The sequence below is a fragment of the Limulus polyphemus genome, unplaced genomic scaffold (assembly GCF_000517525.1).
Source record: "Limulus polyphemus unplaced genomic scaffold, Limulus_polyphemus-2.1.2 Scaffold548, whole genome shotgun sequence".
NCBI classification, from domain to species: Eukaryota; Metazoa; Arthropoda; class Merostomata; order Xiphosura; family Limulidae; genus Limulus; species Limulus polyphemus.
In genome coordinates this window covers 228,051-252,885 of record NW_013666158.1, presented here as the reverse complement: position 1 = coordinate 252,885, position 24,835 = coordinate 228,051, and the positions used below count along the sequence as shown (strand labels likewise).

At 34.1% G+C, this 24,835-nt stretch overlaps 1 long non-coding RNA gene across 2 annotated transcripts in view; it reads right to left on the bottom strand.

The window, feature by feature from the left end:
• LOC111085680 overlaps window positions 1-24,835 on the bottom strand; it is a 70,408-nt gene that overhangs the window by 32,187 nt on the left and 13,386 nt on the right. The window contains exon 1 of one of the 2 annotated variants that reach the window (XR_002610497.1): window positions 4,840-5,083. The exons of the other annotated variant lie outside the window; for it this stretch is intronic. This is a non-coding gene — a long non-coding RNA (uncharacterized LOC111085680). Of the gene's footprint in view, window positions 1-4,839; window positions 5,084-24,835 lie in introns of those variants that run through there. 2 annotated transcript variants of the gene reach the window in all.

The following is a 24,835-nucleotide window of genomic DNA, read 5'->3' as shown; positions in this document are numbered from 1 at the left end:
CAAGGATTGTATCTTCCAGTGGTTATATATACCAAGGATTGTATCTTCCAGTGGTTATATATACCAAGGATTGTATCTTCCAGTGGTTATATATACCAAGGACTGTACTCTTTCGGTGGTTATATATACCAAGGATTGTATCTTCCAGTGGTTATATATACCAAGGACTGTACTCTTTCGGTGGTTATATATACCAAGGACTGTACTCTTTCGGTGGTTATAGATCAAGGACCCTTAAATATATTTTCATTGTACTTCAGTGTATTTGAACTCATGCTTTAAAGTGGATATATGGCCAAACAATATAACAAAAGAAAATAAAAAGACTATTGAAAAACGTGACCAGCATAGAATTAGTTTTACACTTGAATTAAATTATAATTAAGATGGTTTTATAACCTGTTTCATTGTATTGAGTAAATAAAATAAACCCAGGAGGCTCATACTACATCTCTCATAGACACAGAGATTGAAATCAGTCATAACTAATTAAAAATCTTCAACGTTTGTATAAGCGCAATGTAAGGAGAATTTACGTTCTAGCTCTAACTAGACAAACCCCTAATCTGAGTTTATATCGTTTCGTTAGCCTTAACTGTTCGAGTTATTCACTTAATTCTCTCTTCCGTTCACACGAAATAGCATTATTTCTTACCTACCTATTTCTGTGTACATGTAAAAAATCAGTGGTCAGATTTAAAATGTTTTGTGATGAGGATTTAAAATCCCTTAACTATTCGTTAGTTTTTGTGTTAGTATTATAAAAGTTAATTACTTAGTTTTTAGATCATAATTTACTCTTTTTTTCTCCCATGTCTTTTTCTTCATTACTAAACAAACTATCCCAGGTTTTGTTGGTTTGTTGATAAGTACAAAACTACACAATGAGTTATCTATGCTTTGCCCATGAGGGTATCGAAACCCGATTTTGAACATGTTAAGCCTCCAAGGATGGAGACGCAACTGTTCTATTAGTTACGGTGTAAATATCACAATTAATTAATTTTTTAAGCTAATCATTTTTAACAATGTATGTTAGAGAATTAGTTATTTTTAATTCTTTCAAAACAGTATCACTTTAGATTAATCCTAACAACATATTTTTTATTTTCTCATGGCTATTCCGTCAAGTTTTGTTTTAATCGGCCCACGAAAACTGTCGTGCTTTTTGTTGTTTTCTTTTAGAACAATATAACTTTATATTAACCCTAACAACATCTTTTTTTTCTCTCTTTCTCTCTAAGCTATTCCGTCAGGTTTTGTTTTAATGGGCCAACGAAAACTGTCACTTGCTTTTTCTGTTCATCACAATATGAGGGAAGGAAATATTTTTTTTTGTCTTTCATTCCGTAACTTGGAAACCTTCCGACTGATTTTCGTCAATAAAATTAGTGTTTTTTTTCTTTTACTTTCAGTCAACAGAGGTCACCTTCCAAGAATCAGCTTAACGTATTATCCAGTAGAAACTGATGCCCAGTATACATTTCTAAGAGATGTAATGTGACAGAATACAGTTAAAACCATTGACAAAAACTCTTCATCTTCTCCACCAAGATTAAACATGTTCCATAAAAGACCATTAAAGTGTCAACGGTTTCCAGAATGCTGTTTTATGCTAGTTTCATTTAGTATTACCAAATGTAATTGTTTGTTTGTTTCTAGTTGAGCACAAAGCTACATAATGGGCTATCAAAACGGGTATCGAAACCCGGTTTCTAGTGTTATAAGCCGGCAGACATACCACTGTGCCACTGGGGGGCAACAAATGTGATTATAATTCCATATTTTTAGTATAATATCAAACATGGTAATCTTGCGCCATTTAATTTCCCCGCAAAGGGGCTGAAGGTGCCTGAAGGGGTTACCTGTTTTAGCCTCATGTAAGTGATATAGTAGTGTGTTGTCTATCAGTTAGTCAGCAAACACTAAAATGACGTCACATAAGGGACATCTAACGTTGCAATTTATGCTGTCGTGACGTCAGTAAAACGTGCGCACGCCATGAATCACGAGAATAATTATGCATTCTCTAGGCTACAACACAGCATGACAAAAGCAAGAAATAAAAATATTTGTTACTGTTCATTTTGGTTTCATTTAGTTTTGAAACAGAACACTTTCAGAGACCCTGCGGAAGTACGTCTAATAAAGTAGCAATATTTGGATGACTACAATGTATGACACTAAACAGTGAAAGGTCAGTACAATACAATAAAATTGTAAATATTGTTTATTATACAATGTAGCTGTGTAACTAACTTGCCCTTTCTTTCTTCTTTATTGTTAAACATTAAGTTGCACATTCAGCTGCTTATTCGTACTTATTTAGTGTTATAAGCCCTCAAGCTTACCGCTGAGCCACCAGAGTACAGTTAAGAAGTTTATGTAGTAATAGCATGTAGTAATTCAAATAGAATTAGGAATTAAAAACACAGTCAAATGGTTTTGTAATACATAAGCGATTTCCATTTTTTTAGCTTAAAATATTTATTTAAGTAACAGCTATCAAAAAGAAGAAATAAAGATAAGAAAGCCTCAGCATAGAAGCCGAAACATCATCCCGCACTAGAAACGGTCAATTAACTACACGAACCTAACCCTACCATAATTAAGTTTTGTTTGTCAATAAATAACTTCTGAAAATAATTGATCGACTGCTGCCATCTGTTGGGATAATTTTAACAATACTTAACATTAAAACGTGTTGGAAAGCACCAGCGTACCGCGGTTGATTCATATGAGAGTTTAAAACTTAAACGTAAATCAAATTGACTAGATGAAGTTAGCGAGAAAAAAATCATATTCGATGGAAAATATTATAAAATTAATTTCTAAAAAAATTTTAAAATCTGAAGTATATAGAACTGAACCGCATAACACAAGCTACTTTTGTCTGGAACTTGATCATGTTGAATTAATTAATTAATAACATACAAAATTACTTATCAGAGTAGGTAGTAACAATATTAATCATTTATTTTATTTTATCCATTATATACGATGGTACAAATTTTGAAAGACTATGTTGGGTATACCACTCCTTTTTTGTTTACATATAAAACACTATAACATCCCATTCATTTACGAAACCTATTTAGGTACAATGGAAAACTGCTCCAGGGGACAATGCCCGGAGGATCCTGCCCCCTCACTATATAATGGTTCCTTTCTTTTGGAAAGTTTATTGTTTTCCTGTGTCCACTCGTTGACTCGTTTGACACACCCCAACTTTGTTCTACGGTAAAACTACGGTTAGTTTTATAAAATTATATTATAACTCAGTAAAATTGCATTTACACTTGCTTTAAGTACAACACAATTCACATATTACGTGAGTAGTAGAGCACTTTGAGCGCATATGTATTTACTCTTTTTTTTTTTAAGTTTCATTTCAGTTAAGTCAAATATTATACTCCAAAGTACAACTGGTAGAAAATCATGGTGAATGCAACGTGTTAATACATGCTACAACGAGATGGCGTAGTTACAGAATAATTTTAATACATACCACGAGATGGCGTAGTTACAGAATAATTTTTAATACATACTACAAGATGGCGTAGTTACAGAACGGGCTAATACATATCACAAGATGATGTAGTTATAGAACGTGTTAATACATACCACAAAAAATGGCGAAGTTCGAGTTCTATGTATTGTTAAGCGCAGAGTCCTTTACTATACCTCTTCCACGTTCTCCTCTACTCTGCTTTCGGTCTGGCATGGTTAGGGTGCTCGACTGTGGGCTGCGGGTTCAAAATCCCCATCACCGAACATGCTCGCCCTTTGCCGTGGGGACATTATAATGTAACGGTCAATCCTTCTATTCTTTGGTAAAAGAGTAGTCCAAGAGTTGGGACTGGGTGGTGTCCACTAGCTGCCTTCGCTCTAGTCTATCACTGCTAAATTAGGGATGGATAGCGCAAATAGCCCTCGGCTAGCTTTGTGCGAAATTCAAACCAAACTCTGCCATTCCGCTACCGTTTACGTATGTCTTCAAATCCTACTTGTTCATTTATAAAAAGTGTATAATTAATAACAATCACCTGCAATACATTTTGTGATCAATTTATCTTAAGATCTTCCTTGCTAGTTTACGACAATATGTAATTAATCACAATAATGCACAAGATATCAGTGATCTGTTGTAAGAACGTTTCTGCTGAACTAAAACAATATATACATAACCACACTCATTTGCAAGAAATTAAGTGATCAGTCTCCCCAGTGACACAGCGGTATCCGGGTTTCGATACCCGTAGTGGGCAGAACACAGATAGCCCATTGTGTAGCTTTGTATTTAATTACAAACAAACAATTAACTATGTCTTACAAACATAGTTCCCGAATTAAAAATATACGAGATTACATCCATTTGACGACGGAAAAACTTCAGTTTTAACGTAGGTAGTGAAAATTATTACAAAATGTCAACTTTCAATATGCCCTCTGTTGATTTCAAAACTTAACACGATACTTTTTTTTTTTTAGATAGAACGTTTACTTATTTATGTCCCCCGATGGAACAGCGGGAGTTCTACGGACTTACAACGCTAAAATCCAGGGTTCGGTTTCATCGCGGTGGACAGAACAGGTAGCCCAATATGACTTTGCTCTGAATAACAAATGAAACCAATAAAACAAAAACAAAATACTTATCTATTAAATAGACATGTATATCTATTCAACTTGCTAGATTCAAATAGAATATGAGATGAGAAAACTTGCATAAACCATTTTTGACAATTCGTTAAATGAACTTCTACAATAATAGCTAAATTCATTCGCGGGTTGAGCCATTTTTGAAATCCGACCTACTGAATTAGATCATTACCATACCTTATCCAGCTGCAAGACGAAACATCTGGAGTCTCTCGGTGAGGTGGTGGTAAGTTTACGGACTTACAACGCTAAAATAGCAGATAGCCTAATGTGGCTTTGCTCTAAACCAAACAACCAAACAAACATCTGGGGACCTGTTGAAACCAATTTTTGAGATCTAATTAACTGAATTCAAATGATTATAAACCATAACAAACACACGTGAGACAGAAAACTTCCTTCGTGCTGTGTAATATCTAGCGGTTGGTTTCGTACTTATGATGACGTACATAACATTACTTCAGTACATATTTTTCTACGACAAAAAAAACATATTATTATCTATCAGTCCACAGTTTATTAAGCGTCTCATCAGCCAAGACAACATGATTCTCAAGTACCTGTACAAGGCTAGACAGAATAAACGAAATGTCAACACTTTACTGAAATTATATAAACGTTTCATTGGTGTTTATAATTACATGCGAGCAAATAATTTTACGTTAACATTAAAACCTCTTTATTCTATATCAGCATTCCTTATATATATATGTATATATATATTCATTGCTTTTTGTTTGATAATCTTATGTTAACATTAAAACCTCTTTATTCTATATCAAGATTCCTTATATATGTATATATATATATATATTCATTGCTTTTTGTTTGATAATCTTATTTTAACGTTAAATGTCTTTATTTAATAAGAGCACTTTCTGTGTAATATTTTGGTATATTTGGTTTTATAATTATTTTCTGAAGAAATTATCCTATTTATTGGATGTTATTAATTATTTACAATCACTGATTACCGTCTTAACAAATCTAACACTAAATATACTTGATTAAGGCAGTTTGGGACTATAGGAGCTAAAATAATTGATGGATGAGCACCACGGTTTAGTGTGTAAAATGATGATAAGCTTTCCGTTATTAGCACCTCTCCTGAAACAACTCAGAATACGTTTCTTTGGCCACGAAAGGTTTACTATAGCTGCTTGAAATAAATTCGTAAAACCTGTCTAGCAAAAAAATATGTAAATCTTCTAACTGGTTGTTAACCAAAAGTTAGTCTACGACGCAGCAGTAATGAATCATCTGCTCCATCAATCTTTTAAAGTTCATTGTAATAATCAAAATACATTTTTATCAGAGTTTTTCAAAACCCTTCTAATTAATTAACTAGCATCTACAGAATGTAAACATTACTAACTGTGTTGAATGTATCTCTTTAATTAGCGGTAGTAGACCCTATAAAATACATGTAGTCAATTTGCATAATTAACTGAGGGCACCGATCATAAAGTAATTTTTTACAATACTATTTTATTGTATTGTCTTCGCTGTTAATTAACCACGTGGGCTATCTCACGCAAGGAAAACCAGTGCATCAATCTATCACTAGAGTGCTAGTAAGCATGTGATGTCTTTCTAGAAAATTGAAACTTACATAAGAAGTTTTAGGACAGTGTGTTTCATATTCTTATTACCGAAACCATTTAAAGAAACACCATTTTGTATCTGATATAGTTAAAGATTCGTGTTTGATTCACACAATTATCAGGGTATTTTGAGTATATCTGCTCCTATCCCATCAGAACAGATGCGAAAGACGTTCGGCATGCCTCTTCTTCTACATCTTCAATTAATGACTGCCTCTTCTTCTACATCTCCAATTAATGACTGCTTTGGAATTTATAAAGCTACGAAGATGCCTTTACCTGATTGGGATTTAAGTTATTGACCAGTGACTTCCTGATTGAAATTTAAGTTACTGACCAGTGACTTCCTGATTGAAATTTAAGTTACTGACCAGTGACTTCCTGATCGAAATTTAAGTTATCGACCAGTGCCTTCCTGATTGAAATTTAAGTTACTGACCAGTGCCTTCCTGATTGAAATTTAAGTTACTGACCAGTGCCTTCCTGATTAACAATATTCTTGAGTTTTTTTCGCTCTTAAGCTTCTGGAACATCAACTAATGTTAACCACTCTAAAATGCATGCTTAATGTTTTCAGCTCATTCTTGTGACAATATCCGTACAAACAACGAATCTTAGATTTTATTTGTTAAGTCTCGACCAAAGCTATCTGTGTTAGCTGTTCCTAATTTTGAAGTCATATAATACCCATCACCAACTTGTCAGATCGAATGCGGACTCAGAATGCCATGTCACTCACGTCACAGAACTGATCGTATCATAAAAAAGGGGGGGGGACAATTTTTACACTGTTTCTATGTATGCATATGAGCAGTACACAAATATATTGTTAAAAGGAGACTGAAAGGTTATATAATGCACTGACCTATAACACACGCAGAAAAATCAGCTAGTCTTCCAAGATCCTATAGACATCCAACTAAGCATCCAACTTGTACTGAAATTTTGAAACACTTATTGGGATAAAGATATATCCATTTTACAAGTTATGAAATGGCTATAAAAGTATTATTTACAAGTCATAAACGTTTAATACAAATAACTCTGAAGGTGGATTTTTCTCTCTCTCTACTGCTACTGTGTTCATTCTCACAACGCTTTCTTTCCTCCCACTTTCCTCCAAATTTATTATTCTTCATTTGTTTCCTCTTCAGTGACTTGATGTCGTTTCTTCCAACCCTATAGCTGCTGCTAGGTTAGAAATTTCCCTTTTTTTATTCAAGTAACTTTCCTGAAGCTCCAACTAATGTATTATACATTTTATAGAGCGCCCCCAGAAAACTGAAATTCTACTCAAACTTATGTTTACATATTGCTAGTATTTCTAGTTTCGATGTTACATCTTCATCGTGTAGATGATTAGCAACTCAGATAATGTTTATTGAGAAGAGGACATATTTAAAATGCGATATTGTGTTATTCTGATCCTTTGTTCTATACCGTGCAGAAATGATCGGTCGGTCTGGATCTAGGTGATCAAAATTCTGTAGGTCGCGGGTTCGAATTCCCGTCACACCAAACATGCTCGTCCTTTCAGCCGTGGTGGCGTTATAATGTGACGGTCAATCCCACTATCTGTTGGTAAAAGAGTAGCCCAAGAGTTGGCGGTGGGTGGTGATGACTAGCTGCCTTCCCTCTAGCTTTACACTGCTAAATTAGGGACTGCTAGCGCAGCTAGCCCTCGTGTAGCTTTGCGCGAAATTCAAAAACAAACAAACAAACGTGAAATGCGATTTATCTGCAGCACAAGAAACTCAATGTTGTAGTGTAAGTGTGTGCTAATTTAATAATTTTATTTGTTTCGACTGCTTAATAAATGATATTATGCAGGGAAAGAGCTTATTACGTACGAGACGACAAGTGACGGTCTGTAAACCGGGTAATCTTATTATAATGGAGCTTGCGATGTATACGTCCAAAACTCGGATCTCGGAAACTACCGCACTGATCATCACCAATCATAACTGGGTAATATTTTTATATCTAGGCAATATTTTTATAACTGAACAATAAATAAAACAATTGAAATTTCCACAAAATTACATGTTTCAGACTTAACCAATAAAAATTACAAAGAAAGGAGTAAGTTTCAAATAAAAAACATTCAAAAAACAAACATAAAAAACTATTTGTATTTCTTTAGTGAAAATCTTATGATTATTGAAATAGAAAAGCAAGGCTCTTTCATTGATAACTGTGTCTACAAAGAAATACTTCAATAAAATCTACTCTGTGGTGTAATGCTGTGATGATAGCTCATTTTTTAAACTAATATTTCAATAAAATCCTTTTTCTCATGAATGGTGAACATTATTGAATGTTAAGTATGAGTACATTGTTGTAGAACTGTCAGACAATTCCAGAAAAGACCGCAGGCACGATAGTCTTCCGCAGGAACTAGCAGTTATACCTGCTGGAGGGCGGATATTTCTGCTAGTGTAATTAATGACAGTAAACCGGGTAACGTACTTAATGATACAGTTTCTGAACAGATTGACACACTCGAGGTTGTGGCACAGAAAAGCTTTAGCAGATGTGGTATGATAGCACAACATATCTCCCTCTGGTGGCAGCTATACTTGAGTTATAATTTCAGTAAGCCTAATGGCTTATAACGCTAAATATCGGGCACAGATAGCTCATTGTATAGCTTTGCGATTAGCAACAAACAAACAAAATTGCATGTCTGAAGTTAAAAATTGAAAGTCGGCAAAACATTTGGCAGGGAACTAATAATAATATCATTATTACTATTTATCAAATAGATAAAGTAGTTAATGCGGTTATCGACTTTAAAATACGTGGCCAATAAGTACCACGAAACAAATTAGACTGACTAAGATATAAGCTAATGTATTAAACGAGGTGTTTCATGCTGTTGGAATCAGGAATAAACCTATGTCAAGCTGTAATTGTTTGTTCTGTTAATTCACATTTAGATAACTAGTTAACAGATGTCTCCTAGTGTTAACTGTAATACCAGATAAATGTTTTTATCTTGTGTAGATGTTATTTTTACCATTTAGTATTCATCCCATCGTTGTTTCTAGTTTTAGGGGCGAAATTTCACAAACAAATATACTTTTAGAGCTACCTGTGATGCTATTGTAACAACAAACCAAAAACATGGTAGGTATTTATGATTTATTCAGTGGTCGCTCTTTACACCGTTCGTGATAAATGGTTAAATGTAGTAAAATTAAAATCATGTGTCAAAACAGGGCATGTTTTGTACTGTCTCAATTAAAAATGTTTCCTGAAAAGGATGAGTACAGAAAGAATAAAACTAAAGAGCTAATAGGCGAAACGGAGCAGCGGCAACAACAACAAATGGTACAGAACTCCAGATAGGAAGGAAGCTGTTAGAGAAGGAATGATACCAATAAATTATGGAGGGATAGTGAATATAATCTCCAAGGAAAGAGAACACATTCTTCAAAATAGAAGTAAATTAATACACTGGCTTAGATTGTGGTGAGGTGGTGGTGAATAATGACAAGTTGTGATACTTAGGGGTGAGTGGGGTTCAGCAGGAAGATTTTGAAGCCAGGAGGTCAATACATCTAAGGTTATAGTGGTGTCATTGCTATTAGAAGAGTCAGAATCAGTGATGGAGTTCAGGAGTTAAAATTCAGCTTGGAAGAAAACCTTAACTAAGGAAAATGTGTTTCTGTGAAGGCGTGATAGGAGATTTGACAAACAGAAACAACTTGAGATGAAGTAGAGATCAGAAGAGAAGACGTTTGTATTGAAACGTGATAGACATGAGGTACAAGAAACTGTGTAGAATGCGACTCAGAAAGTACACTGAAGCTGAAGACTGATGGGAATGTTTTGGGTCCGTGGCAGTTCAGCTTAAAAGTGAATGTACCCAACACAAATACCCAAATAAAGGAATTTGTTTTCTAGTTGAGGATTGAAAAACAAAACTCATTAAATTAGTTTCTGTATCAACAGATCGAGAAGGAATACGTAAAACAGCTGAAAGAGATTGTATCTCTGTCGTTAGGTGAAAGAGAGAAATTAATGTGATAAAATAAAATATAAGGCAATTCATCAGCATTATTAGGAGAATGACATTGAAGAACAATATGTTTGGAAGAGATAAAATGATGACCAGAAGTAACAACTTGGAGAAAAACACTGCCTATGTGAATACGTAAGTGGATTTGGGTACAAGAGAGAGAGGCCAGGTTTAGTAAGGTAAGCCAGCTCCGAGACTTTCTATGAAGTAAAATCACCCAAAATCAAAGTAAAAGGAAGAGGCGTCATAGTAAAAATAAATATGGTAGGAACAAGATTAAAACGATCCTGAAAAGGATTGTTGGCAAAGTTCAACAGAGAAAAAAAGAAACAAAATTCTGGCTTTGAGTGAAAGGTCATCTGGACAGTGATTTGAGAGACAAAGGATAGACCCGAAGTATCAGTTTTTACACACCTATAATTTGAAATCCATAATGGACAAATTAAGAGGAATGTGACAAAAGACATCTACAGTCTAAGTGATTTTTGTTCCAAATATAAAGTTTGTTTGATTTCAATAAAAATTTGACTTGTTAAAATAAGAAATGTGCTGTCCATGTCCTCGGGCTTCCTTTATTTGTCACAAGATTACCACAAACGTAAAGTTTTTCGAGTGGTTGTTAACATTCTTACATATTTTTTGTTTCATCTAATTACTAATGTAATGGATATTGTGCATCCTTGGAAGGTGCACAGTCTAAAACTTATTTTTAAACTAAGTGGTCAAACCAAATAAGGATTGTAGACACCAAAACTGTTCCCTTTTATTTACAACTTTAGTTTCGCTAATGATCAACGTAATACGGAATCCTGTCCAGCATTCCCGAGGAATACATTTCAGACTCCAGCGAGTATCGAAATACGGAGTTCAACAATTACCGTATTATGGAGTCTAGCAGCATCGAGGAACACACTTTGGAAGTGTACTTAAAATCTTATTTGAAACTCGCTGGAATACCTGTCCCCAAGAGAGAAGTTTTGTAAATTCATGATTAATGAAAGGTTATCTTAGGACATGAAAGTTACTTCCATTATATATAATTGTAAAAAACGCAAAAACGCCCATAAAAACTGAAAAACACAAAATGTGAAACCGTAAGTTTGCATGTATCTCCGCATGGATCTAACAAACCTTCACGCCAGATTTGGTGAAGATCCATTTACAGGGGGCGAAGTAGTGGTAAGAACGCCCATAAAAACCGCAAAATGTAAAACTGAAAATTTGTGTGTATCCCCGCATGGACCTAATGAACCTCCATACCAATTTCGGTGAAGATTCATCCGCACCCTGCGAAGTAGTTACATGGATATACAACAGACAGTATTATTATATCTATGTGGATTCTTTGTAACCTGGCCAGAGAACTTTCATTTGCTGCACATACAACTCGACATTGAAATAAAATAGTAGGTTAATTTTGAAATGTGTCACAACTTACCCACGTCTTAAAGTAGTTTCTTTAGTTAGACACTATCTGCTACTGACAGTAACAGACAATAACAAAACTTTAAAAATTTCCCATGTTTCGTAACATAACAGAAAAACATCTATAATTATGTTAAATTTTATGCAATTGTTATATCCAATATTTGTAAATATTGTTCGTTTTTTTAACAGAGACTCCTCTAAGTTAACCACAAGGAAGTCAAACACATCGTGTTTGGAGATTGAATATTCTATCCAAAAATGGTTGTTCAGCACAGCAGACTGAAAACTACATTACTTTTAATCAATATCGTTAATCAGTTAAGAATTCTGTTTTTTGCTGGATTCACATTTCATTTGGAAACGTCAAAAATATTCATTAAATTCAGGATCTATTCTACTGCTGTGATAGTATTCATGCAAAAACGATGACGGTAAGTTTACTTTTGAGACTGAAGTAATAATAATTCTGGTATGTAAGAATAATATATTATCAGTATTAAATAATAAGTCACATTACTTAACTCCCATTGTTTAATTTTGTCAAAAACAAGTAGATATGAAAGTATAAAACGGGATGAAATGTTTTTCTTTTAATTGAAGTTAATTATAATTATTACAGTGTAGATGTGTATATTGCATTGAGAATAATAGGTGTTTGTATGTCTGTAATTCTTTACTTAAAGAAGTCATATTCACAGAACTTCTTTCTCATGTCGATGTCGTTTTAGTAAAATCACTCTCAGATGTGGTTTTGTCAGTTATTAAGCTCTACAAAAACAGCAGTTTTGAAAAATGTATTAGGAAAAATAAAATTAACTTGAGCAGCAAAGAAAAGACTCAAATGCAATGTAGAATAAAGACTAATAATCTTTGGTGTTTCCTTCCACAATACGTGGGAAATAAGGAAGTGATAGGACCTTTCCTACCGGGCTGGTCGACCTCTGGTGACTGCTGCAATTAAGGAAGAATACATATACACAGAATAATAGAGGGCGATTAGTTACATAAAATAAGAAAACGAAACATTGATGACATGCTAGGATATTATATTTAATGTATTTAATTAACGCAGAATAACATTGTCTCTGTTTTCCTATTTTATATTAATTGTAGCACATGAAGTAGTTTTTTGTGTAAGTATACGTCATTCTCATTACGTACATTCAAGATCACATAATCTCTGATCTCGTACCAGATTGTACAAACATTTGTAATGCTCCCTCATTTGTGTAAGACGTATAACCCTTTGTGAGCGTAGACACATAATGGTTACTGTGGCATGTAACCTAAGTCCTCGGTGCAAGTTTACGACTATTCAAGTCCTTTTTCACAAGAATGTTAACTAACCACAGAATACTTTCACAAACAGTTTTAAAACATTTACCTAAGCATCTGAAACTAATGATATATTATTTTTTATGTCATGAAAGACTATAATATAGTATACACTAATATAAGAGCCACATGCTCTCTACACATTATTCCAGGATTTTGTTCAGTAACATTTAAAAGCAATTTTGTCATATTTATATTTTAGACAGTCATCGCTACATCTCAACTAGTTGTTGTGTAACTGATTGCACATTTTTGCCACAATTGCGTAGGCATTTTAAGCGAACAGTTTCAGTCTTTCGTATACAATGCGATGGATAAAAATGTTTCAATAATTAAAATATTTATTTTACAAATAAAAATAAATTCATTTTTGGTTACAAAGTTTCATATGAGATACATTTTATGAATTAATTTTTTACAGACTTTTCTATCGTACTGCAAAAAGTTAGTTTCCTTTGGACTTTATGTTAGTATAAACGACTATTAGCTAGCTGAAGACTAAATAAATTAAGTGTCGCATGAAGCTTTCAACCAACCTGCTTGCTTTTATATTTTATTCACTTTAATAGAATGTTTTAAGATCACGTAAGTTTTATTTTATTGTTTACTCTAGTGGTAGTATTTACTGTTAATGCTAATAGTGTTATTTTATTGTTTACGATAGTAGTTTTATTTTATTTTTTACGCTAGTAGTGTTATTTTATTGTTTATTAAAGTAATTTTATTTTGTTGTTTACGCTAGTATTGCTATTTTATTGTTTACGCTAGCAGTGTTATTTTATTGTTTATTCTAGTAATGTTATTTGACTGTTTACGCTAGTAGTGTTATTTTATTGTTTACTATAGTAGTTTTATTTTATTGTTTACGCTAGTATTGCTATTTTATTGTTTACGCTAGTATTGCTATTTTATTGTTTACGCTAGTAGTGTTATTTTATTGTTTATGCTAGTAGTTTTATTTTGCTCTTTACTCTATTAGTGTTATTTTATTGTTTACGATAGTAGTTTTATCTTATTGTTTACGCTAGTAATGTTATTTTATTTTTTACGCTAGTAGTGATATCTTATTGTTACGCTAGTAGTGTTGTTTTAAGAACTTAACAGTGAAAGTAAAGAATTGTTTGTTTGTTTTTGAATTTCGCGCAAAGCTACACGAGGGCTATCTGCGCTAGCCGTCCCTAATTTAGTAGTGTAAGACTAGAGGGAAGGCAGCTAGTCATCACCACCAACCGCCAACTCTTGGGCTACTCTTTGACCAACGAATAGTGGGATTGACCGTCACATTATAACGCCACCACGGCTGAAAGGGCGAGTATGTTTGGTGGGACGGGGATTCGAACCCGCGACCCTCAGATTGCGAGTCGAGCGTCTTATCCACCTGGCCATGCCGGGCCGAAAATAAAGAAGAATGTATAATAATGTGTCAACCACACTATTTCTGCTATATCAAGCGCCGACAAATTTGTTCGGTCAATACTCGGTCTCATTAGTTTGGCAATGCTTCATTCATTGACTGCTATGTCTGTCATATCCAATGTCTTAGGGGCCAAAAAATTAAACTAATGTTTAAAAAGTATAATAAGCTAATACTATTGTCTTGTGACAGATATAATTGATTGTAACCACGCTTTGTTAACTTAAAAAAAAGGTGTTCATATGTGCATACCATGGCATTTGTTATGTCCTTTTCTTGTAAACTGTATACAAAATACCGGAAATCTATCTGACAAACAAACCTAGCAAATCATTAAGCCTTTTGTTGTAGAATATACATCTATTGTTTGTTTGTTTCTTGTTAAGCCCAAAACTACGGAATTGGCTATTTGTGCAGCGCCCACTAAGAGTATCGAAACCCACTTTTTTTAACGTTGCCAAGTCTGCAGACTAATTGCTGAGCCATTAGGCGGGTCATATACACGTAGACTGAGCTGAGATTACTTGATTGGTTTTTTTAAACTGCTTATTGTACATATATTTACATATTGAAATCGAAGTTACTTGATTCGACTTTCTTTGCTTAGCTTACGTGTTACCTTAATTAAAGTAGGGATAATTATTTAGTTTTCAACAATAATTAACTAACAACATCTTATACTGTTTAGATAGAGTCTTACAAGTTTTTAACAGAATTACTGGCTGTGGTGTACTGGATGCAATAGAAAGTTGGAAATAGATCCTGTATGTAAATTTAATTTTACACATTGGAGATAGGTACTGTACATGTAAGTCTATTGTTATACACTTAAGATAAGTACTTACATGAAATTATGTGGACAATACTTTCATCATATGGCAACATGACATAGAGCCAACGCAATTGATCATTGACTGTCTCAATACCAGAAAATCAAGTTTAACAACAAGAAAACTAAAGAAAATGGAGAAACGCCCCCCAGTGGCACAGCGGTATGTCTGCGGACTTACAACGCTAGAAACCGGGTTTCGATACCCGTGGTGGGCAGAGCACAGATAGCCCTTGTGTAGCTTTGTGCATAATTAAAAACAAACAAACAAACAAATGGAGAAACATAAATTCACAGATTACTGTTAGTCGACTAACGCAAAAAAATATCTACAATAATAATACAAAGAAAATCAAAGACAGATCCACAGCCATTTACACAAAAAGTCATCAATATCTGTGATCGGGAGAGTCTATTCGAGGAAGTTCAGCACCCGAGAAACAACTTTTTATACATTATAATAACTATCTAGCAAGCTGTAAGGTGTCCCTATAGCGCAGTGGATAGCGCGTTGGATTTCCAAAGATACCGGATTCGTTCCCCGGCAGGGATGCCATCACCATTGCCTGGTCCCAAGTCCAGGATGAGAATAGAGGAGGGTAAAAACCAACCTGCTAAAAAATTACTGCAACAACAACTTGCGTCGGCGAGGTGTTGTTGGGGCCCTATGCTCCAGTGGGAGTCTACAGGGATTATTATTATTATCTAGCGGCAAAGGAGGGAACTACTCTCAAAACTAGATACAAGTTCAAGACAAACTAAAATTCTTTATATTCTCTATCACCATTCCTTTCACGCTCCAAAGTAGTAAACAAAATCTACGAGAGGTTCTCGAATCAGATTTATTTTCTTAGCAGCCATATACTGAGAAGTACACTAAAAGAAAACCCATTACATTCAAAGATCTAAACACTTTTTGTGACCTATGCACTGGAGTGACTTGTAGACATTTAGATCAGTAACATATATCTGGACATCGACTTCCAAGGTCAAAAGCACAAAAATCAAATGTAGGTACATTGTGAGACTTGCAGGTAAAATAGGAGTACTGTGTGACTCCAGCTTATTTATGCAATAGATCATGATTTCCCTGAACACAATAGGTTAATAGCTTAACCTTAAGATATCAACTAATTAGTATGTTTTATCTAGTAATGATAATAAAACAGTAATTAATCAATAATTCGACCTAGGTGATCGTATAAACCGCAACAACAGATGTCATTATTGTAGCTATAGCGATATAATAGACATACACGTGTGTGTGAAACTGAAAGTTATTCAACTTTCTCATGAGCTGTTTAAGGCTTATTCGATCATATGCTCATATGATGAATAAACATCGTTGGTGAGCCTAATCCAATAATTAAGGCAAATTTCGTTATTAGATGACACGTCAAATGACGCAGTTCAGGGCCATTTCATGCAAGTGGTTGTACTTTAACTTGTCTCCTTTTAATACTCTGGTAACCAACAATTTTACAAAATATAACCATATTTAAGTTTTTTCATGACATAGATGTATCTTTTCATTACTAAAAAAGATGTTTATAATATAGTGTAAGAATTATAATTCACCTATCCTTTGTAAAAGTGCCTTGGAAAACGTTGTTCATTTACGTCTGATATATATTATGGTAAAAGGAAAGGGTATTATTTTCTATTTATTTATTTTCATGCAAGAAGAGTTTAGCATTGGCCAAAAGCACAGGCTCTCCTTCCCCCAGATCTGACATGGTCTGGTGGTTATAACACTCGACTTGCAATCTGTGGGTGGTAGGTTAGAATCCTATCCCCACGAGTTAGCGGTGGCTGGTGTTGACTAACCGCCTTCACTCTAATTTATCACTTTTACATTAAATTAAGAACGGCTAGCGCAGATAGCCTCCTAGTAGATTTGCGTGAAATCCAACAAACTCGTCCCTTTAATTGGGAAGGACCACATTGGCAAATCCAAAAATTGAAAGAAAGAGGTTCAGCCTTTGTATTTACACCTTATATCCCTACTACTTTACCTTAATTCTACTGCTGTATATTTCCAGATGTTTTTAGTCACGCAAGTGTTCTGAGTGCTCGCTAACTCTGCTGTAGATGTTCATTGTTTACGTACATAGCGTCTGGAAATAGAATACTTCCGGTTGAACACTGCAGTAAGCCTAATCACCAATACTTGGACACTGATATATAATAAGTTCTAATGGTGCATTCCATCAACAAGGTAAATGTGCATAGCTATGGGCACGAGCATGTCCCCTGAGCACAGCAGCTAGAAGGTTAGAACTTAAGTTGCATAAAATTCACCCGACAGAAATATATATATGTATATAAAAACTATAGCAAAGGACTATGTAAAAATATTTTTCCCAGGTGTTTATTTTCTCATGAATTTATTTATTTTTTCCTTCAATATGACGTAGAGTTTAGCGAAAGCGTGTCCGCAGATAAACAAATGTTCTTTTAGTCTTTGAACCTAGATTTATTTGTTTTGAATTTCGCGCAAAGGTACATGAGGGCTAACTTCGCTAGCCGTCCCTAATTTAGCAGTGTAAGACTAGAGGGAAAGCAGCTAGTCATCACCACCCACCGCCAAATTTTACCAACGGATAGTGGGATTGACCGTTACATTAAAACGCCCACACGGCTGCAAAGGCGAGCATGTTTGGTGGGACGGGGATACGAACCCGCAACCCTCAGATTGCGAGTCGAGCGCCCTAACCACCTGGCCCTGGAACATAGAAATTGTCTGTTATCAATTAAACTTTTCACACGTGTAAAATCTTATATATATATATATATATATATATATGGTCGAAAACATTAGAAAGTAAAATAACTTTCTCTATGTAGTTTCACACGCACGGGCTTTTTGTTAGTTAGTTTTCTACAACGCTAGAAACCGGGTTTCGATACCCGTGGTAGGCAGAGCACAGATAGACCCTTTTGTAGTTTTGTGCTTAACTTCAAACAAACAAACCAATACCATTAGTTTTCTAAATTTAAGAATTTGTTTATAAATTATTCACGTTACTTCATTGTTACGTAATAAATAAAGAAAACTACATGGTGTGTCCCTAAATACCTCGATGGGATAATCTGCTCAAATATCCAAAGCATTGACATTGATGTAATAATGAAACGGAAAAAAAAGTCGGATCTTGTAAAAGGATAAACTTTGCCTTCATGTTTCATACGTACCGACACAAAGAATCATAAAATGTCATTTAAAAATGTTTGTTTACTAACTGTTAAATAGTTTATGTGTAATATACTTTACCGACACTCAAAATCACAAAATGTCATTTAAAAATGTTTGTTTACTAACTGTTAAATAGTTTATGTGTAATATACTTTACCGACACACAGAATCACAAAATGTCATTTAAAAATGTTTGTTTACTAACTGTTAAATAGTTTATCTGTAATATACTTTACCGACACAAAGAATCATAAAATGTCATTTAAAAATGTTTGTCTACTAACTGTTAAATAGTTTATGTGTAATATACTTTACCGACACACAGAATCACAAAATGTCATTTAAAAATGTTTGTTTACTAACTGTTAAGTAGTTTTTGTGTAATATACTTTACCGACACACAGAATCACAAAATGTCATTTAAAAATGTTTGTTTACTAACTGTTAAGTAGTTTTTGTGTAATATACTATTCCAAGGTTCAATTTCGTTGTACTCTAAATCTTTGTCATCGACTCACGTTTACTATTAACCATAAAAAAGAAAGATACATTGCCTCGTGTTGTCCATGTACATGTAATACCAACCGATACCTCCATGGTTGCTAACAATATTGTATTTAACTAAATAATGATTTCCAGATGCTATTTTTTGTTTTCTTGTATTTGTTTTGATTTTTCAGCCTTTTCTACATGAGTGAAATGCCCCCCAGTGGCACAGCGGTATGTCTGCGAACTTACAACGCTAGAATCCGGGTTTCGATACCCGTGGTGGTCAGAGCACAGATAACCCACTGTGTAGCTTTGTGCTTAATTACAATCAAACAATCAAATGAGTGAAATAGGTCGGAAAGTATGTATTCGATATTAAAAAGACCAAAAACGTGTTGTACTTGATTTGAAAACTGTTCGTTTAGAGGTTTAGATTATTCTTTTATTGTCTTGCAGTCAGAATTTAAATAATAAACTCCAACGTATGTCTGCTATAAAACAAATTTCACTACTTTTCTAGCTAAAGTCACCTAATCTGTAGTTGCTGGTTTGGTTTACCTTCTCTCGCCTTCTTGTGATGTTGTCGAAAATTACCTTTCTATTTTTGTTTTTGTTCAGCTACCAATTAATTTTGCAATTCGTTTAATAAGATATTGCTGGTTGTAGTATTCGCCATTTTTTAATCAATTTCCAGTGAGCCAATATATTTAAGAAGCAATCTATCTCTTTTCTTGAAGAGTTACGAGAAATATCATCCTATATCAATAACCCTGGGCTAATGTAGAGAAGCAATCTCTCTACTTGTAGAATTATCATAAATATCATCCTATATCAATAACCCTGGATTAATGTATACAAGCAGTCTATCTCTTTACTTGTAGAGTTACGAGAAATATCATCCTATATCAATAACCCTGGGCTAATGTAGAGAAGCAATTTCTCTACTTGTAGAGTTATCATAAATATCATCCTATATCAATAACCCTGGGCAAAAGTAAATAAACAACTCATCTCTTTACTTGAAGAGTTACGAGAAATATCACCCTATATCAATAACCCTGGGCTAATGTAGAGAAGCAATTTCTCTACTTGTAGAGTTATCATAAATATCATCCTATATCAATAACCCTGGGCAAATGTAAATAAACAACTCATCTCTTTACTTGAAGAGTTACGAGAAATATCACTCTATATCAATAACCCTGGATTAATGTATACAAGCAGTCTATCTCTTTACTTGTAGAGTTATCATAAATATCACTCTATATCAATAACCCTGGATTAATGTATACAAGCAGTCTATCTCTTTACTTGTAGAGTTATCAAAAATATCACTCAATATCAATAATACTGGGTAAAGTGGAGCAAAAATTTATAAACATATTCACATTTATGCATATTTTAGAATTTTCTTCTTGAATACATATTACGGCTCTTCACCTGATCTAGTTCATTCTCATTTACATTATGCTATCCGGACAAGGACTGCTCTTAGAAGATGCATTTCCTCTATAGGTGTTTCACAGTCCTGTTAATTTTGGTTCGTCCTATACAAGACACTAAAAGACTTCAGACTTTAAACTTTTAAGTGTTTATGCGTCTGAAGCAGGAAATGGAACATTATCTTACGTTGTTAGCTTCCTGTTTTGTTTTTCTAAAATTATAATTACAAAGTGGACACTCCGTGTTTGTCTTGAATTGTTTAATTAACTCACTTATAATTCACACATTGATCTAAGTTGTGAAATCAATTTAGTAGATGTCAGAAATTTCTTTGTAATCGCTGTTTCACACATTAAAAAAAGAAAAGAACAGTTGGTTATAAATCGATTTCTTTCCATTTTCTTTACCTTGACAAAGTCCACATAGTAATCTCTTTTTAGACATAATCTCTTTTAGACTTCGAGACATTAAATTATATTTCTCGTGAGTTTAAAATTATAAATAATAAATGTACATAAACAACATTTTTTTAAATAAATGTACGAACTTTCTTCGGTGTTTTAGACATAAAGCCATTTCAAATACAAAAAAAAAGACTAAATTATTTTGTGTAAAGATGCAGCAAAAGGAAACATAACTTGTAGACTAACACACCAGCCACCACAACTTAGAGCCAGGGTAAAAAAACATGTTAAATAATGAATTGTTAAAACTGAGGGCTTTATCAAATGTTTCTTATCGTTGTTTGTAATTAGCAATGCAGTCACATAGTTCTTACAGTTTACCTGTAGATGTTCTGGACACTAAATTTTCACAGAATGTTTATCTTAAATGTAAGAATAAATCTGTGATCATTTACGCTTTGACTGGTGACCTGTTCTGTTGAAATATCGAATTCCGAAAAGGTAAAGTATAACAAAAAATGCGCAGAAACAAATCTTAAACAACGAGGTCAAATCTCTTATAAGTTCTACGTCACTGAATGTTAGTGGAAAACATATTTGTTAAAAGAATAAAAAAAGAGATAATAAACAAATAAAGGAAAACTCGTTATATTACACCAAAAATATTCTTTTCATTATTTCGAGGCCAGGAGTGACTAGTGGTAAGTGTGTCGAACCGAGGATCCATGGTTCGCACCCCACTGCCGAAAAACTGCGGACAGCATTTTGGTGCCGTGGATACCTTACAATAGTGACGGTTAAGTCCAACTATTTGCTCATGTAAGAATCGCACAGGATCTGGTGGTATGCGCTGTTGGTTAACAGCTCAAATTAGAGATGGCCAGCGCAGATAGCCCTTCAAATATATATTCACTTTTACACAAGATGTGGGTTTATCATAAGGTCAGTAAAGCTCTGTATTTCGGAGTTGGCGAACGGGGTTATAATCTGTTCGACACCCCAAAATATTCTCCTCATTTTAAAATGTGGCCAAATTATAACAGCGACAATCAATCTCTCAGCGTGAATGGTGGATGGTAGGGTGCTTCTGACTGGCTGCCTTCCCCCTGGTCAACAGTTCAAAATTAAGGACGGCGGCAGATGACCTTAACAGATTTGCCATAAATTACAATAAGGCATATGCAAATTTTCCACAAAATACGGTATTGGTGTTTTAAACCTCAATGGTTATAACACCTCACAGCTGAAAATGCAGAGCATATTCAATGCCACAACGCAGGTTCGAGTCTTGAATACTTCGTTTCACAGCCCAACACGCTGACTACTAGTACACGCCTGGTCTTGTTTGTTTTCTGATTGATCTTAAAGTAGAAGAAAAATACACGTAATAACTGCAGAATGAATATCAATACTGCACTGCTTTCTCTGGAAGTAGTAGACAAAACATATTATCAACAGTATTCTACTATTATTTACTTTGTCATGAAGAAAATCTGGAGACTTTCCAGCATATCGTCATGGAAATCCTGTATACTAATAAATACCTGTTCAGGCGATACAACATATTGGGTTCTTCTAAAGGTTTCGGAAGTTAAGGTGAGAAGTAGCTGAAATGAAAGTATAGCTCATATCCAACTAGGTTATACAACATCTTGAGTTCCTGTAATAGTTTCGGAAGTAAGGTGAGAAATGGCTGGAGTGGAAGTATGTCTCTCACCTTTTCAGGTGGTACAACATCTTGAGATCCTGTAACAGTTTCGGAAGTAAGGTGAGAAATGGCTGGAGTGGAAGTATGTCTCTCACCTATTCAGGTGGTACAACATCTTGAGTTCCTGTAATAGTTTCGGAAGTAAGGTGAGAAATGGCTGGAGTAGAAGTTTGCCTCTCACCTGTTCAAGTGGTACAACATTTTGAATTATTGTAGCAGTTTCGGAAGTATGGTGAGAAATGGCTTCTCATCCAGTCAGTTGGTGGAGTATTTGAGAAATACGTTTTATTTTTTTACAATAATCTCACCACTTTTAGTGCTTGTAATAAAGTTTCGATCAATTAGATTTCTTGAATAAAGATGCCCCCCCCCCCATCTGAAGTTTTGCTACGTAAAACCTCAAGCTCAGTTGCAAGAGAAAATACGTAATAGAATATTCGAACAGATCATTAGATACAGCATACTGAATTACAAATCACACCCACTTGTAAGTCAAAGGCTCAAGTCATGTGCAGTGTCACAAGGAGAAATTTCGGAACATGACATACAAAACCTTCAATAGTTTCGACAAAATGTGCTACATCTTTTGAAATAATAACTTAGTCTTTTTGTATTTGGAATAATTTTAATTCTGTGCTCCTAATACTACCTGAACTATTCTTTACAAGCAACTTAAAAAAGTGATATTCTAGTCAAAATTTTATTCAGTAACTTACAGTTTAGAAAGAAAATTCAAAGTAAAAAGAATAGTACCACCTTTTTAGAAAGAAACTATATAATTCTTTGCACTCGTTAGCATTTTTAACTTGCGAAATTTCAACCTTAGGATTGCTGTTTTCATAACCATGGCTTGTCTTACATTTCTGGCTATGATGCACTTATTAACATTAAATATGCATACAGACATAGAAATTGCATTCTCGATCTTAAAAAATAACAATTAGAAACAAACGCAATATATTATAAGCTGGTTAGTTCATTCACACAACCATCTTTCATCTAGTCTAACTATTGCAATAATTATTATGACTGAACTCAAAGTAACAATAATTATGGCTGAACTGAAAGTAATAAGAATTATAGTTGAACACATAATAATTAGGTATTATTAAATAAATAAATCTCTATAAAAATAACTGGCAAGTAGCAAATCCATTTAGATCTTAACTGTCAAATATACATTTCTTTAAGTAATTTCCAGAAGGAATCGCTCCTAAAATTAAAGACCATAACTTACAAGCTGTTCATAGTGATTGTAGGTACTCCCCCCTTTTCACTCCAGACTACAGGAAGTTTATGTGATAAATCTGTAGTCTTTTCATGATAAAGTTCTCGCTGATTCCGCTGTTCATTGTACTGTATATCTAAGTGCAGTTCTTTGTTTGTTTGTTGTTAAGAGCAAATCTACACAATGGGCTAGATGTGTTGTGCTCACCACCAGTATCGTAACCCGGTTTTTAGCGTTATAAGCCTCCAGATTTACCATTGAGACATTGGAGAGTTAACTGAAGTTAATCTGAGTATATTTCTTATTAACTATTCTTCTTTTTACATAGTCACCTGAAATTTATTCTTAAAGAATTCGCACAATTTGACGAGTTATTTTGTCTTGAGTTTTATAAATATTTTTTACCCTGTAACTTTATATAACTTTTTGGTATGTTTGTATGATGTTGTTAATGAAATAGCATATAGGCTGAAGGAACAGGAAAACATAGAACAGAAATCACACTGGTCAAATGGTAGACTGGAGGGCAGTTTTCAGTCTTTTGTCCAGCTTCACGGCAAGAAATAAATTTACTGGTTCCAGGAGCAGCCTCAGTGGGATCCGTAAGTCTTTAAGATCAGGCACATTCGTCCCTTGCACCCCCGCCCTCCTCTACTTCTACAGCTATGCCCTGTCTCTTTATTTTTAATACACACACACCTAATTTGAGGTTTCCCCTGATTACACAAATTTATCAGGGGTTGTCAAAAATGGGTGTGTATACACTATTCTTATCTAATTTTTAATGATTATTTGTGGTGTCTCTGTTCTCAATCACAAAAACTTGCAATTGTAATGTTTTTGATTCTGTTTGTATTCTAAACTTTGCAACTAAATAATATTATGTCCACGTAACGTCAATTTTAGTTTTTATCAAAATAACTTTCTCTAGAGACGCATCAGTATCGTAGGACTTGTAACACTATAATGATTTACTTGAATCGCATCAGTATCGTAGGACTTGTAACACTATAATGATTTATTTGAATCGCATCAGTATCGTAGGACTTGTAACACTATAATGATTTATTT